Source organism: Epargyreus clarus, unplaced genomic scaffold (assembly GCF_041222505.1).
Source record: "Epargyreus clarus isolate Ecla_fem2 unplaced genomic scaffold, WU_Ecla_fem_2.2 ptg000012l, whole genome shotgun sequence".
Lineage (NCBI taxonomy): Eukaryota > Metazoa > Arthropoda > Insecta > Lepidoptera > Hesperiidae > Epargyreus > Epargyreus clarus.
The window spans coordinates 11552290-11557813 of NW_027332220.1; the positions used below are offsets into that span (position 1 = coordinate 11552290).

General features: G+C 31.4%; 2 non-coding genes across 2 annotated transcripts; both read left to right on the forward strand.

Moving 5' to 3' along the window:
* The first annotated feature begins 448 nt into the window (after positions 1 to 448).
* TRNAL-AAG (transfer RNA leucine (anticodon AAG)) lies at positions 449 to 530 on the forward strand. Its single transcript has one exon. It is a non-coding gene; the product is annotated as a tRNA-Leu (tRNA).
* Positions 531 to 1013: 483 nt separating this feature from the next.
* TRNAL-AAG (transfer RNA leucine (anticodon AAG)) lies at positions 1014 to 1095 on the forward strand. Its single transcript has one exon. It is a non-coding gene; the product is annotated as a tRNA-Leu (tRNA).
* The last annotated feature ends 4429 nt before the right edge of the window (positions 1096 to 5524 follow it).

The following is a 5524-nucleotide window of genomic DNA, read 5'->3' on the forward strand; positions in this document are numbered from 1 at the left end:
CTAGTAACCCGATTTTAAAGTTTTAAATATAATGTATGTGTGATCCCTAAGCAAAATGGGAGAAAATGAGTATATTGTTAAAACAACTAAAATATTTAAAAAATAAGTTAAAATATAATTTTATTTTTTTTACTTATTATACTTACATTTTTTCGTCTCTCTTTAAAATATTTTCAACGTTAACACGTAAAACTTTTTGAATTTTGTTTTATAAGCTTTAATTATAAAGAAATAAATAAAAGCTTGATAAACACTGACCCAGGCCTCATTTTATTAAGAAATAGAAAATAGAGTCAACATGTAGAGTGAAAAATAAGTTGTTATTAATAGCTAAAAAATGGCTATTAGTAAAGTCTCTAATACATTGGGAACACAAATCTCTGAAAGTCTATTTATAGTCTGTTGACTTGTGGAGATAGAGTCGCGGTTGATAGAGTTTGCCAACATGGGTAGCGTGGCCGAGCGGTCTAAGGCGCTGGTTTAAGGCACCAGTCTCTTCGGAGGCGTGGGTTCGAATCCCACCGCTGCCAATATTATTTTTTTTTAATATTTTTAAAATTAAATAAGTTTTATTTTTTTATTTTATTAACTTGTTGCAGTGAAAAGGGTTTGGTCGAAAAATGTAAATACCTTTATGTTAAAAATTTTATTATACTCCTTGTTATGATAATTTTTGATTTGTTAAAGACAAGCTAAAAAATGTTCTCTAGAATATTTTCCAAAAAGTGATTTTTAAGTATTTCTCGTTTCAAGAGAAAATAATGCAGCAATATTTTTTCAAAATATATGAATATTTTTTGGTACATTTTTAAAACAAAATTTTCTTACATGTTGGATGTAATAAAAACGTATTATAGATATTGTAAACAGTGGAAAGAGTAAAGCACTTTGTAAACTATCAGAATAAGACAAAAAATATAATAAGTTTAATAAAATGTCACATAGACATATTTTTATTCTATTGTTTTTTCAAAATTACTTACAGATTCTTTTTTAAGAGTACCCACAACATGGGTAGCGTGGCCGAGCGGTCTAAGGCGCTGGTTTAAGGCACCAGTCTCTTCGGAGGCGTGGGTTCGAATCCCACCGCTGCCAATATATTTTTTTAAGGATACATTAATATTCTAGCATAACAATCATCTGTTACAGACCTAAATTAGCACTAATTATTTTATTCTTTTCAATTCTAGGGATGGATTTTAATTTTTGATTTGGCAGTATTATAGAAAAAAATATATAGCTAAAAATGTGTCGCCCACGCTCCTATAGTTACACAATTCTCTTATTTACACATCTCTTACAACACATTAGCCTTTTACTTTTATAAGACAGAAATAGTTGGGGTGCCTCCGCAATCGAAGTAAAATAAGTTCCTCAACCTTCATATATACAATACAATACATTTTTTTATTTATTTATTACAATAAAAGATATATATTGGTTCACAATTGAAAAGTATCCTAATAACCCGCGTGCAGGTTTGTCTTAGGTACTAGGTTACCAAAGAGCTGTTGCTAAAATAACAATTATCATAATGGATAGATGTAAACCCTCTCACAGTTAATATTTACGTTAGTAGCAATTGCTTCTCATCACAATTATTGTTTACCAGTTTAACTCAATATATAACTTCATTCACCATCAGAAAGATTACAAGCTAATTTCCTATTTAGTTTACTAAAAATAATTAGACAAAAAATATATTTATTTAAATAAAATAACAAAAACCAAACATTTTTTTGCAGACCGTCCGTTCCGAATATGACACTCATTACAGCGAGAAGGAAGGATTTCTCTAAAATATTTCAAACGTAAGGCGACGCGATTCCCTTTTGCTTCGGCCCTTTGTGAAATTATGTACAAATGTACATATTAACTAGACACTATACGGTCTACATTAATTTTATTCTAGGTATATTTAATAAGCGGAAGTTCTGTGAATAATCTCGGTTGAAATATTAAAATGATTCGTTTTTTCTTTTATATATCGTTATTATTTCTTAATATATTTTTTTATGATACAGAGGTTGCAAATGCGTATGCAGTTCACCTGATGGTAAGTAGCTACTGCAATACATGGACATCTGTAATAAGCCCGAAAAAGAATTCCACTTCAGATCGACCACAGATGTGTTATAGTTCGACTCCGGAGGCACCACCGCCACACGTGTTTCTGCCTAAGAACAGCAGTGATTAGCGTTGCATTGCTAAATATTGGAAAATGTGGTAAAAGACTTATATGACGTTTTCTAAGTTAACCCTCAGCGTTAGTTACGGGCCTTTGGCCAACCTCAGATAGGAATCTAATCTTATCTACGGTTGACTACAGATATCCATACGCGGCATTAGTCATTTACCTACCATCAAGAGCACATTTGCTCCATCAATAAAAGTACGAATAACACACATTTTTACCTCTCCATTCTAAATTGAACTCATATGCTTCTTTACATCAAGACACCCTCCAACATCAAATACCACAGCTATAGTACAAAACAATATTACCAAAACGCATAAAACAACGTTAAATCCAATTCTTAAGGAGAAAATTTTCATTAAGACCCGTTAACCCATAATTACATAATGGGGGAACTTTGATCGGGCATATTGGAAAATGTTCGATAACAATGAACGAAGTTCGCACATTACACGATTGTAATGTAAAACGATTAAAAGGAAAGTTTTTACCAAAGGGTGTGGCTCTGAGCTGTGTTGGGACGGAATTGTATAGAGCTGTTGATACTTAATTGTGTTAGGATTAGGATATCAAAACAGATAAATAAAATCACAATATTTATTATCAAAATAACGGTAATTTAAGTTATTTACAAGAGCTTTACATAATTAAATATACAAATCAGTTTTAGACGAGTTGCACCACAATGTTCTAATAGATAAATTATTGCAATCGAATTACCATCGAAACTACACATTATTCAAAATAAATTTTGAATTTATGTTGTTACTTTGAATATACAAATGTTTCAAGCATCACATCCGCAAGCTTCATTAATCTACACATTTTTTTTCTGAATTTTTGTTTTTACTTCGAACCCACCAAAAGCTTCAAGCGTTACGGCTGCAAGCTTTATGAAGCAGCACAAACATGTTCTTATTAGAAAAATAATTTGTGTTCTGACTTTGAATGCACTCGAAACATCAAGCTTTACCTTCGCAAGATTCATGAAGCTGCACAACTATTTTCTAAATTACTTAATTCTATTCTTTACTTCAAGCGTCACATCTGCGAGCTTCATGAAGCCATAAAACTGTATGTAATGGGCAACCAAAAAAAATGGAATTAGTCAACTTATTGTATAGCTAGGCAGCTAAGTAGCGGCATGATCACACCTAAAGCTTCAAGCATCACACCTACCAGCTTCAGAGCGTTGCACAATTAGACAATCGGCGCATCGGCGGACCGTGAGCCATTAGGGTTTTAATTGAAAATAGCGCAAAGGCTGTAAATTGTGAGTGCACCCGCTGCACTGTCCTCTTCGATTTAATTATTGCCACCCGCTTGTCGTCCGCCTTATTTAAGAACACTAGTTTTAAATAAAATATTTTAAACAGAAATATTTTTAATGATGGAAGTAGTAATGGGTTGGTAGGTTTCAGTTTTTAACATTGACGCTTGGGTTCGAATAATCTGACTTAATGTCAAGAATAGGATGATAGTTTGTTGAAGAACTCTAAATAATTTTGTGTGCATTACGTACAATGTTTTACAATATTTATAAGTAACAAACAATTCAAGGTGTAATAATGATTTCAATCTTGAAAAGAAACACAGTTAGTACATACTCATTTAATAACCTTTTACCATTTTAACTATTCCAGGTTAGAATATATAATCAAATATGAATACAAAGCATGTTTATTTATACGAAACATATTCACCTAACCAAGCTTATCACACAAGTGTAATATCGGTTATACCATACATAAACATTTACAGATTTTACCTCATTTCTACTTGATTACTTTTACATAATACTAGTAGTATTTTAAAATAATAACCACCATATTTACCTTTAACACATCAATTACTTATCTTACATAGTTTCCTCTTACTTACAAGCTGTCTGCGATACGACTGCGATTTTAGATGCATACTACCCGAAATATAAGTGTTTTTTATTATCAAACTACCTATTTTAATATTTATTCTTCAATCATTGCTGTTAAGACGACAACACTTGTAGTTTTTGATAAACAATTTAAGTATAAAAACGCTTCTACATAAGATTTAATAATGAAAACATTTAACAATAATTAAATTTTTAATTTAAATAAATTTAAATTAAAAATTATAATATCACTTATAGATTAACGTTAGACAAATAAACGTTATTACTTGTAATTGTAATTTTAGTTAAAACCATTTTTGAAACAAAAATAATATTGTCATGTATAGGCAACAAAAAGCATTAAAAAACGTCTTAATTGTAATTCAAGAAAAAGACATAACTATTACAAAACGCACCTTTACTCAATTCTGTTTGTAATCCCTTAAAATTGTAAAAACAGCCCCTAACAGAGGGTAAGGGTGGGTCAATCGGTCGCCTGTAATCGCCACTATCGCTGTATCAGTTCGATTCCCGCGGGTTGTAATTAGATTGTTACGCGCATGCGATATTTATGTGTCATGTTTGTGGATTTATATGTCTTGATCCTTTACTCAAAAAAAAAATACAAAAGATTAAAAAAAATATATATCATACTTATTCTAATAATGGGGTTTTGGTATATGTTTATAAAAGTAGGTTTAATGACGCTTTAGATACTTAAAAAGTTATTTAAAAATACGCAGACCCAAAATAAAAATATAAATTATTCATCATTTATGTCTCTGTCGGTCGGATATCGAACCTGGAACAACATTTTAAGATTAGTGGTGACTGCATTGTTATTTCCATAATAATATTAGTTATATTGACGACATATGCATATTGTCAATGCACATTATCTATTAGCACATCATTAGAATATACAAACAATACATCGGCTAAAATATAAAGAAGTGTCATTTATATTTCCAAATATACTATCTCTTGTAAATCCAGGGCTTCCTAAGAAAGTAACGTACACATATTATAGTTAAACAGATCATCGTCAACCCATTACTATCCCACTGCTGGGCACGGGTCTCCCCTCAGAATGAGAAGGATTAGGCCATAGTCCACCGCGCTGGCCAAGTGCGGATTGATAGACTACACATACCTTTAAGATTTTTTTTAATAAATCTCTCACGTATGCAGGTTTACTCACGATGTTTATCTTCACCGTTTAAGTAAGTGATAATTAATTTCTAATACGCACATAAATTTGAAAATCAGAGGTGCGTGCCTGGGATTTGAACTTTGGACCCCTTGATCGAGAGGCCGCGTTTCTTAACCACTAGGCTATCATTGCTTTTAAAGTTTAACAGATAAGACTATCCAATTCAGCAATAAGAAAAAAAAAATGTTTATTAGGACTCTATTTATAACTTCGTCTCGGTTCACAACCGCAATCAAATATG